Source organism: Sarcophilus harrisii, chromosome 1 (assembly GCF_902635505.1).
Source record: "Sarcophilus harrisii chromosome 1, mSarHar1.11, whole genome shotgun sequence".
Taxonomy (NCBI): domain Eukaryota; kingdom Metazoa; phylum Chordata; class Mammalia; order Dasyuromorphia; family Dasyuridae; genus Sarcophilus; species Sarcophilus harrisii.
This window is the reverse complement of record NC_045426.1, coordinates 354,126,948-354,139,837: the sequence shown is the minus strand read 5'-3', so window position 1 is coordinate 354,139,837 and position 12,890 is coordinate 354,126,948.

Below are 12,890 nucleotides of genomic sequence, written 5' to 3'. Positions count from 1 at the left end.
TTTGCCCACTACTCTGCCCAGGCAGTTTATATTTCTCCGTGGGCAATAAGGAGGAGTTAGTAACCAGAAGTTCAATGACCCAGATCTGATATTATTTTGAATGCCAGTCCACCACTATATCTGTGGAATTTGGCTAGAATGCTAGACTGAGGATATAGGACCTGATTTAGAACTATAGAATTCAAAGAATTTAGAAAACCTCATGCTCTATTTCTATGTCTTACTGTATACAGACACTTCAAGGAGAATGACCTTTGCCATTCTCCCTGACAAATATATACCAATTTTTTTTATATTAGAACACATGGCTATTGTATGTCATAAAAGAAATTAATAGAACATAGGGAGTAGAACACATTTCCTATGGAAAATGTGGATAGATAAGCTTGCAGGAGCTGTTTTATAGAGTATGCCTCAGACATGTATAACTCAATGTTGAAGGACTTGGTGCTTTGATATGACACCAAAAATCTTGTACAATCCCTTAGTCAAGCACCTGTGGGAAAGGAGTTAGGAGGAGGAAGAAAGGGGGCACCAGGATACTATGTAGGATAGCTTTCAGAGAGCTTCCAGCTCTCTTCCACTACCTCTCTAAGTGATTTTATGTGACTCTGGGACTGTATTAGTTCCAAAAAGGCTGACTTTTTCTGACCTCTTAGTATGACAATTATTCCTATGTGACATTGGAAGCCAAAGCACTGCTAAGTGAGCTGATGCCTCTGTCTATATTTTATTCTTTGAATTTCTTTCTCTGACCTAAGGTCAGAGACCTAAAAAATGGATATGTGGAGACTGGGAGGTTTAAGACTTTAAAATTCCTGGGTCCCTTCTTTGTTGAATATGTAATGGGAGGTGTGCCCTCCATCCATTTCAATACCACCTACAGGAAGATGAGTTCAAGTCCTGGCTCAGCTTGCCAGAAAACATGGATCTGGAAGGAATTTTTAAACAGAATACAATGAAGATAAAATATAAAATTCTTCTTCAGCAGTTTTGCAAATTGCATCATGTCTTTAAGTAGACATCTCCTGAGAGATTATAATGGTAGTTATGTAACTATTATTTCGTATTTAAGGTTTTCTATCCATAAAACTTGCAGGTTTTATGCTGTGGGGTGCTAGCAAATGTTTAACAACTGGCTCTCAGGAGGTGAGGAAATGTATGCATGACACAGTTTTAATCTGCATTATTCACATTTTCTCCATCCCTTTCTTTAATCTTGACAAATCAATAAAACAGTAAATCAAGCTCTGATTTGTAATATTTGCTAATTAATGAGGTACAAATGCTCACACTGAAAAATTAACAATCTCCCCTTGAGAGACATAAGGATTACAGATCATGAGCAAGTGATACCTGAAAGATATTAAGAACACCAGATGAAAGCCTCCATTTGGGGAGCAGACCTGTAGACTAGTTAGAGCTAGCTAAAGTCTGAGAAAAGATATGGGATTGTAGCCCTTGTGGTAACTGTATAATATATTTGACTTTATTCCTTTTACTTCTATGAGTATGAGTAGGAAATCAAAAAAGATAAACCATACATAAACAGTCAACTTTATTACACTATATTCATGTGATTGGAATCCTAGGAATTTCAGTAGCAAGAGAAAAAGGAAGAGGATCTCAGGATGTAGGGGCTGATCCAAGAGACTAATTCTATAGATCCGTTTATCCTGAGAGTCATGAGGCTCTTGATATTCAAACACAAAACTCAAGGAAAGCATTAAAAGATAAACATGAAAGAGTAATCATAAAAAACATTAAAAAAAATTTAAACTGCTTACATTTTTGTATGGAAATATGCTATATGCAACTCCTAAGAATTTTATCATTATTAGGAGACTCAGAAGGAGTCTTCATACACAAAAGGCATGAATATAAGTCAATTATATAGGAATGACCTCAAAAAATGAAGTGGTGAAAAAGAATGATGCACTCTGAGAAGGGGAAAGGGACAGGTAAAAATGGAGAAATTTTTCTCACATCAAAGAGGCATGCAAGAAAAAGTTTTTGCAGTGTAGATGAAAATAGGGGTGCAGGCAAAACTTATACCCTGTTTTATTGAAATTGGTTTATTGAAACGTATATATATGTATATGTGTGTATATATTTATATATATATTGAGTATATACACAGATACTCAATTGGGTATAGAAATTCAGCTTACTTAAGGGCAATAGTAGGGAAGGAGATAAGGAGTATGAGGGGGAAATAAAAGGGAAGTCAGATTAAAGGAGGCAGTTATCAGAAGCAAAACAGATTTTTGAGAAGTGACAGAAGAAAGAGAGGAAGATAAGCAAGAAAACGGGGGGGGGGACTGAAATTGGCAATTAGTCATTATAAATGTAAATATAAATGGAATAAACTTACCGCTAAAATGGAAGCTAATAGAATGGATTAGAAACCAGAATCCGATAATATATTATTTACAAAAAATATACTTAAAATAGAAACTCCCACACAGAATTAAATTAAAGGACTGGAGCAGAATCTATTATACCTTAGCTAAAGTAAAAAGGCAGAGGTGGCAATCATGAGATCAGACAAAGCATGAGCAAAAATGGACCTAATTAAATGAGATTATCAGGGAAAGTTCATGATGCTAAAAGGAGGCATAGACAATAAAGTAATATCAAAAATTTTCTATAGCAAAGTTCTTTGTTAAAGATTTCTCATATATATGGAACTGAGTCAAATTTATAAAAATAAAAACAATCTAATTAATGGTCATAAATATATATAAAATATAAATAGGCAGTTCTCAGAAAAATAAGTCAAAGCTTTCTATAACTATACACAAAAAGCTCTGAATCACTATTGATTAGACAAATGTAAATTAGAATAACTCTGAGGTACCATCTCATACCTTTCAAATTGGCTAAGATGACAGAAAAAAGATAATGATAAATGTTGGAGAGGATGTGGGAAAACCAGGACACTAATGCATTATTGGTGAAGTTGTGAAATGATCCAACCATTCTAGAGAGCAATTTGAACTATGCCCAAAGGGCTATAAAACTTTGCATATCCTTTGACCCAGTAATACCACTACGAGGTCTGTATCCCAAGGAAATCATAAAGGGGGGAAAGGGCCCCACATGTGCAAAAATGTTTGTAGCAGTTCTTTTTGAGTTAACAAAGAATTAGAAAATGAGTAGCTGCCCATCAATTAGGAAATGGCTAAATAAGATGTGTATTTTTAGGTGATGGAATATTATTGTTCTATAAAAAATGATGAACAAGCTGATTTTAGAAAGACCTGGAAAGATTTATGTGAATTGATGCTGAGAGAAACAAGCAGAACCAGAAATACATTGTACACAGTAACCGCAAGATTGTATGATGATCAACTATGAAAGACAATCTCAATAAACTTTGGATAGACAATTCAGAAAAAGAACTGTGGAAAATGATTGTAAATCGACACATGCTATGTTCACCTCTTTTTTCTGTTATTTTTTTCTCTCTAATGGTTTTTCCCCTTTTGTTCTGATTTCTCAGTATAATTCATAAAGAAATGCGTATTTTAAAAGTTAATACATATGTATAATCAAAAAACAATTTTTAAAAATTAAAAAAAATTCTGGGGTACCATTGTACACCTCTCATAAATAATAAATGATAAGAGTGCATGAGGAAAAATAAATGCAATAATAAACTGTTGATGGAGTTGTGAACTGGTCCAGTCATTCTAGAGGATAATTTGGAACTATACCCAAAGGACTATAAAATTGTACATACCCTTTGACTCAGCAGGTCTGTTAGCTCACAAGATTTGAACCAAAAAGAAAGAAAAGGGGACCTATTCATACAATAAACATTTATAATAACTCTTTCTGTGGTGGCAAAGAATTAGAATTTGGGGAACTTGTTCATCTATTGGGGAATGGTTGAAAATTGTGGCATGTCATGATGAAATACTATTGTACTATTAAAAAATGACAAAGGGATGATTGCAGAAGAAGAAAAAAATAGCAAGACCTACATGAATTGATGCAAAATGAAGTGAGAAGAACTAGCAGATTATTACATCCAGTAACATCAATATCGTAATGATGATCAACTTTGAAAGACTTGAATATTCTATTCAATACAATAATCTAAGATAGTTCCAAAGGATTCATGATTTAAAAAATGCTACCTCCAGAGAGAGAACTGATGAACTGTGAATGAAAATTGAATTATAATTTTCTTGCTTTCTTTAGGGTTTTTTTTTGTTTCTTTGCAATATGGATTACATGAAAGTATATTTTACATGATTTCACATGTATAATTTCTATCCTTTTGCTTGTCTTCTCATCGGATGGGGGTACACTGGAAGGGACAGAATTTGGAACTGTTGTTTTTTTTTTTTTTTAAGAATGTTAAAAATAAATATATAATAGTTTCTTTTAAATCTTCCACAATTTAATGTTGATTAATTCATATTGTCCTTCTACTCCAACGTGTAGTAATATTTTATTGTTCACATCAAAATTTAAGGCTGCAAGGAATGCCTAGAGATCAATACCGTAATTTCTGCTTTTTAGATTTAGCCTAATACTGCAGCCTTTCAGTCTACTTTTGGAGCTTGATTCTGTTTAGCTGTTTAGCTCTTCCATTGTGTCCTCTGCAGATTTGGTGAGCATGACCTATGTCCTTATCTTAATCAGAGATAAAAAATGTTCAACAACCAAAGATAAAGTATGAACTTTTGGGGGAGGGGGAGGGAGGCAGGGGAATAGAGTTACAGGTCCACTGAAGAATTCCTTCCTATCATGTTGACATGGAATCATTAACACTTCCTCTCTATATCTGATGATCTGACCAGTTTTTAATTCACCTATTTGAATTATCTAATCTATAGCTTTCCATGTCCTTCAAAAGAATGGTACAAGATATTTTACTAAAAGCTTTCCAAATATAAATGAAGCTATATTCTCCTCATCTGCTAGTTGTCTCATTAATAAAGGATCTGAGGTGAATCTGGCATGATTTACTCTTGATGAAGCCATGTTAGCTCTTTGAAATCATCACTTCCATTTTTAAATGCTTGCTAGTTTTATAGAATTTACCTGAGAATTTAATCCCAAATCAATTTCAAGTCTCTGGTCTCTTCCCTGTTTTGAAAATATTTGTTTTCTGATGTCTTTCAGTTATCACTGACAGTCACAAATCTGCTAGTTATTTCAGTTCCTAAGGATGAAGTTCAAATGGATCAGGTAACCTGAAATCATCATGGATATTTAGGTTCTCTTTTATTATGTCTATAATTATCAGAGGTATCAACTCATGTTAATAATTTTTGTTCCATTATTTCCAGGACAAAGATCATTCTCCCTGACCAAGAAAAGGGAAGCAAGAGAGCATTTAATAGTTCTATTTAATCTACTATGAGTTATCATCATTCCATTTATTCCAAGTAATAGTCCTATCCCTTCTTCAATTGTCCATAATTTAAACAATAGCATATTCATTCTCTTTTTCCTGATTTTTTGGATATTTCTTTCATAAGTCTTAATTGGTTGCTTAGTTTCTGCTGTTCCCCAGAAGTCTCTTCAGAAATAGGCCATTTACCCTTTTTATTGGGATTGTTTGCCTTTATGTTTTTATTTCTTTTTTGTACACCTCTATCCCTTTAGAACTGATATCTTCTATAGAGTTCTAAATCACAAGATCCTACTTATCTTTCCTCCAAACTCTTTGAAATCCTCTTCCCCCATACCTAGGGTAAATGCCATACTATTCTCAGATTTCCTCTTATTTGTCACAAATTCAAGGAAGGAGTGGTTATCTCCTCCCAAGTTTCACACCATTTCCACTATTGCAAACAGTTCCTACTAGTACAAATTAGGTACAGAATAGAATTTATACGACTTTGTTCCTTTATTTTTTAGACAATTAAATTATTACTAAAGGCTGCTATTGTTGTTATTGACTTCCCCCCTTTTGGCAGAGGAGGTATAGCAGATGTCTGGATAATTGAAATTTTCCATGACTACTACAGTAGTATGTCATGCCTCTGTGCCAGGTCTGTCAACTGTTTTCCAAATTTCTCATATATTTCTTTCAGTCCAAATAGTCTGTAGTATATTACAAAAATAAAATTACTTCTGACCTTCACCCAAATACTTTACACCATGCTTCTACTATTCTGGTTCCTGGATTTCTTAAGTTTACTTCTTTAAAAAAAACATTGGTATCTTATCCAATCCCTTTTTACCTATCCTGTTGCTTCTAAATAAGATATAAACACTCTTCAAATTTAGTCATAGGGTTTTTCAGATTTTTATGTAGTCAAATTGGCTTCTTTCTGTCAGGACCTTGCTTCTGTTAAGACCTATTGGCACTTCTATATTGAAACTTGAGATCAAAAGACTTTATTACTACTTCTTTACCTGGAATTTGTCTCTGGTGAACTGAGTGTATCAACTACTATCTGTCCTCATTTGTTGTAGCTATTCTTGAGAGCAAAACTGTCTTTTGCCTTTCTTTGTATCCCCAGTATTTAGCACAGTGCCTGGCACATAGTTAAGCGCTTAATAAATGTTTACTTACTGACTAACTCTCTAGTATCTAACTGAGTTGGGGAGCTCTTTACATATATAGTCTTTCCCACTATCACAAACTCTGTGGTTTAAAGTCTTTTGAGTATACTACTACATTATTAATCATTTCTGGTCAATAAACTATTGTGTCTATATTTGAAGTCATGGAACAGAAGTGCAAATCTCATTCTGAAACACCACCTTAGAGCCTCATATAAGCTTTTAAGCTTTAGTTGCATGACTGTTCTTCTTCTTTTCTTCTCTAACATTTTTCTACTCTTCAATGGTCTTACAAGAATATAATCTCCTGCTCAATTTTTTTTTATTTTTCCTCCCACTGAAGACCCATTTCTGTTTAAGAATGTGTCATTGTCCCTCATAAACTGGAATATGGAAAGTCTTTCCCCAAGTTCCATCACCTTTTTTCTTCAGGAGTGGGATCCATCTAAACTTAAGATAGATAATAGTCATACACCTGTGGCAGAAATACAAGTACTGCCATGTGTTATAATCCATATGGCATGGTGGATTAAGGGATGGACTGGAATAACAAAGCCCTGAGTTCAACCCCTTCCTCTTATTCATGTTACCATAATGGTATGGCAACAGGCAAGTCAGTTAATAGATCAGTCTCCTAGGTAATGAGTTCTATAGGTTACCAGCAAGTTGTCAAGCTATATCTGACACAAAGCTTTTACAAAACTAAGAGTTTCCTGATAAAATCATAAACAGAGAGACAGACAGACAGATACAAAGACAGAAAGATAGAGAACCAGAGCCAGAGAGACAAAAAAAGACAAAGACAGAGAGATGGAGAGAGAGACAGAGACAGAGAGACAGAGAGACAGAGACAGAGAGCATGAGAGATGATTTAGAAAACAAGAAAAGTATTGATACATAGCTAGGTTACATTTACTGTAATAATGAATCCCCTTAAGTTTTCACATTATTTGAATTTATGCTACATATTTCTATTGAACTGGAACCAATTACCATATTTTATGTAATTATAACATTGAATAGTTTGAATTCAAACATGTGTGGCCACTTCAGGGAATTTATCATTCATACTAATTGGTATCTGGCATTGTCTACATGAGCACTGCACATATACACAGTCTCCCAAAAGCCTTAGTGTAGTATATGCACTTGTGAATAGATGTATAGATGTATGTAGGATGTGACCCCAAGAGGTAAAGGATCTTAGCCATAATAATATGGCTAGCAAATATTAGAGCCTTTATTCAAGCTCAGGTCTCCTAATTCCAAATCTTATATTCTTTCTACCATATTATACTGTCTCTTAGTCTTGTGATCCCATCTCTCATGCTTCTTCCAGGACTCTTATATAGCAATCCTCCCTTCTATCTCTCATGCATCAGCAATCAGTGGCCCTATAATGTTCTTTTCTATTTCTTTATAAATGAATTTAAGGTTCCCTGATCCTAAAAAATGCTTTCTCATGAGCCTTCTCCCCAATTCTGCTGTAGTTCCATCTCTGTTCTCCCCTTCAGAGTCAAACTTCTTGGGAAAAAAATTCTATGCTTGATGACTTACCACTTTCTCCTCATCACATTGTAAACTGGTTCCTACAGCCATCATTTTATTATTAATATTATTTCTGGAATTTCTGAAAGATCAGCAATGATCTCCTAATTGCTAAATTCAATAGCCTTTTTTCTTCCTTTATTCTCTGAGTCACTTCACAGCCCTAGGCTTTAATTTCCTCATTTGTTAAATGATGGGGTTGGACTAGATGATTTCTAAGGCCCTTTTCATCTCTTCCCCAGATCTTATTCCAGTCCTCTATACATAATAGGAAATTAATAAATTAATAGTTAATTTAAATTGAATTATCCCACGTAGTCAGAACAGGCAAGGAAAAGGTAGCAACCTTCAAATCATATATGAGAAACATCTGGAGTAATCTAAGTGCCCTAGGCATTAAAGAGGGACTGGTGAAAGTAAAGACAGGAAGTAACTACTTCCTCACTAGATAATAGTTGAAAATCTGCTAGGAAAGAAGGAAAATCTCAAAGAAAACTGTTTATAGTTAAAGCAGAAGTTATCTACCTACATGATGGAGAGTTTCCACTTTCTCCCACAGTACTGTTACTGGTACTCTTCCTCCCCACAAAAATTTCTTTGTATTCACTTTTTGTGAATGAATGAAGAGTGATGAAGCATTTATTAAGCACTTAACTATCTGTGTAAGGCTATATATATAATATAGTGTATTATATCTATGCAATGTTTCCAACTAATTCAAAAATAGTATAGGGATAATTTCATTCTTATCTTTGTATTTCTCTACCATATACTTAGGGATGTCTAGGATATTTATGGAGGACTAGCACCTCTAGTGGGAGAGATTTCTGAGTCCTTTTCAGGGGCACAAATCAACCTTTGGGGTCCACCTTTAATTCAATTCTCACCTCTGGCTCCAAAAAGTTGTAACAAGAGCAGCACCTGTACCCCTGTAAAAAAAAAAAAACTATCTGGGAAGAATTGGCCTCAAACCCATCAGTGAGTTAGGAGAATGTCTATCCCAAGCATCTGGAAAACACAGTAAGAAGAATTTGTTATCAACAAGAAATTCTTCTTTATATTAGACAGTTCTGGATCTTTTCCATGAATGCCAAAACATCTTCAAATTTTAATATTATTTTGATCAGAGAGTTATTTGTATTTGTTCTATCTTTCAAGAAATCTTAAATGATTTTGCTATATGTAGAGAAGATACCATGTTGGAACATATATGCTAAGGCAAAGTTTTGCTTTACCAAGTAAAATTACTTTTTTATAATTAAAAACAATAAGGTAAATGGAATTTTACATTATATCTTTTAATCAATTAAATTATAAATTAAATAAAAATTATAAAGATCTAATCTATTTTGGGATATTGTTTGTGCAAATCTTCTTGCTCTCTACCCATACCTTTATCAAGAATGCCCTAAATATTAATGTGTATAGATTAGTTTTATAAGGAATATATATATACATATATGGATATATACATACACAAACTCATACATATGAAAGTAGATAGTTCAGTAATTGTTGATGTAGTCTCTATTACCTTTTTCATTATTTATAAAGTCTGAAAACTTTCCCATGATTTTGGGAACTTCCTCTCAATAAATATCTCACAAAGTCATTGCTATTACATTGCTTCCAACACACATTTCCATATATATTTTGTCCAACTAGTATTGATATATTCTTTTTTCTTTAGTGCCATTTCTATCTCTCCTAAAAAAACACAGCTGGTATTTTGATGTTAAAATCCAAGAGTGATAGGTCCATTGTAATTAATGATGAAAAAAATTCTTATTTTTAAAAAATCCTTATGAATCTTTTCTATTTCTATTTTTTATTGTTGTTCTCCCTCCATTTTTATTCTTACATGCCCTCAGGATAACTTTGTTTAGTTAGATATCTCCCTAAGATATCTTTACACTAATTTTACCTTCCACTGATTCTATCAACTTTGCAAGATAATACTACTCATAATTATCTATCTTCTTTCTTTATAAGGTTTACAAGTGAATTTATATTCTAATCCAATGTTTCTATGTCCAATATCTCTATCCTCTTGGGAAATACGATATTCTTTTGGTTCTTTGGGATTTCTTATGATATTAATTGATTTACATCACTTAAATTTCTGAGTAAAATTATTGTAATAAATACTCATTCATTCCTGTTATCCATCACTCATTTTTCATGATCAATTACTTGTTTGAATAGTATGCTATCAATTGAACAAAGATGTGAATCAGGATGACTCCTCTATCAAAAATGACCTTTCCATTCTATTAAAATAACATTAATTTCCATTTTCGTGATGTTAGTTACTGTGATACTTTCTTTAAGAAATGGGATTATTAAGTACCAGATACCCGGTACCTAATAATCCATTTCTTAAAGAAAGTTTCCATTATGTAAAGGCATGAGGTTTCTATGTTGCCTCAGATTTTTCTTCCTGACCCATGCTTTCTCATTTATTTTCACTATCCTCACCTTTGCATTAAAGTTACCAAGTATCAGAATGTCTATTGATTCAAGGGAGTATTTTACTATATTATCCTTAGACTTTCTCTACCTCTTCACCCTCTATAGCCAATGTTGGCACATAAACTGTAATTATTTTTATGGTTATTCTTTTTTTCAAATACTTATGACCTTGAAGTGTTTCTTACTGCCTTTCAGCATGTGATTAAAAACCAATTGTGCCAACTCCTTTTTTCTCTCTCAGGACTACTTGTGAGTCACCCTTCCACTTAACTACAACTTCTTTCTTTCTTCTGGTGTCATTTATAATGAGAAAGCCAGGCTTGATATGTTGACACCTCTAGCAGTGTGTCCAGTTATTAATCACTGGACAAGGCTCTCACATTTAGAGTATAAACAGCCAAGTTGAAGTTTATAGATCATCTAAAAGTGGTGTGATTCTTATAATTCTCTACTCCCTAGCAGCTTTTTTCACTAAAAACTTAACTACGATCTTTAGCCATAATACATCTGTTTAAATAATTTTCTACTTCCAGTCTTTCACTGATGGGGAAAAGTCTGCATGATTAAGGGAGAAAGGACAAAGCCTAGGAGTCAGAATCCAAGCTTCTTGTCCAGGCTATGCCCCAGACTGGAGGAGTCAAACATGAGTTTGACCAGAACCAGATTAAAGTGTCAGTGAAAGACACTTAACAAAATGAATGAAAATATAGCAAATTGTAATAACATTACATTTAGAACAAAGTCAATAGGCATTGAAGCCTCCATTTCCATTTGCACTTGATATCATTGTTCTAAACCATATTGATTATGTGACCTTGAGGCAGTCACTTAAACTAACAGAAACCTAAGTTTCCTCATCTGTACATAAAGGTTTTGGGCCGGATGATCTGACATTTCCATCTCTGAAACTCTGGATGTATTGCAGACTTCCAGTGTATGTACGTATGTATGTATGTAGAATGTATCTCAGTCTTCCAACATTATATTCATTTGTCTTAGTCTTGATGTTAGGGACCCTTTTTGAACTTATGATTTAGACTGTCTATTCAAAAAGGGTATCAAGAGACCTGCTCAGCTTTTAGACTTGAAATAATTATAAAAATAAAATAAAATAAAAGGACCTGAGGGAGCTACTAGGAATATTTTATTAACCACAGAGCACAGAAAATGTCCCAACTGCACCAAGTAAAACTCTTCAGCATCTTATTTGATTATTTGTGCACAGCTCTGACCTGCTCATCCTCTCTCACATTTGCAAGCACACAGGTGTCATCCCCAATGTCTGGGCGATTTTCCAGTTTAAGTAATCACATTCTGACTTACTACCAGTTCCCTCCTGGTTACAAATGATCCCGGGACTCTTAACTCACTTCTGCTGAGCCACTAGGGACAGCAGTGTCTTTGTCCCAGCCAAGAACTCTGGAGGTTAATCTTAATGGTCAGAGAAGAATGAGTGGATGAGGTATTTCCTGTCCATGGAGGGTAAGATATTTTTCATTTGGATAGGGGTTATATCTGTGCTGGAAAGGCAGAGAACTTTGGCTATAGACCCAAAATTACATAATTCTACCAACTAAATATTAAAAAAAAAATCAACAGAACTGGATATTTGTCATCATAGAGGCATAAAAACAATATGGGATAGTGAACAGAGAGTTAGCTTTCGATCCAGAAAGATCTGAGTTCAAGTACTGCATCTGATAGATGCTAGCTGTGTAACTCTGGAAAATTCACCTAACCTCTCAGGGTTCTAGGCAATTCTCTAAGATACTATTGCTGTTTGTCCTTCATTTTTGAAGAGGATCAATGACATCATGGGGTGATGTCATGACTTGTGTGTGAATTGGAGAGTTGCACAAAGCCATCAGCCTGACTCTCTTTTCCAGAGTCATTGAAGTTCAGTGGCAGGAGAAAAGTCAAGTTGCAATGGTCCAGCATGCACTAATAACCTTGGCATCTTCAGTCTCTGACCAAGTTTCACAGCACTTATTTCAGACACCTTCATAGCAACTGGAACAAATTATTCTCATCTTCCCATCCCACCAGAAAAAGTCTTCATAAGTTTGAAATAGCCACTTGAGGCTTGTTGGTTACCCTCAACCTGATTTAACTCAAATTAGTAGTTTCATTACCCAGGAGCTGCTTACCCAGGGAGATCACAGATCTAGTCCTTATCCTATAGACCACACCTTTATCACAATCCACCCATGTATATGTAGTTAAATTACTAAATTCAACAGTTTTCATTTGTTTTTTCCTTCTTTTTCAGCTACATTCACTTGCCATCATCAGTTTTTATATCTGCACACAATCTGGGAAAACAACTTTTTTTAAGCCAC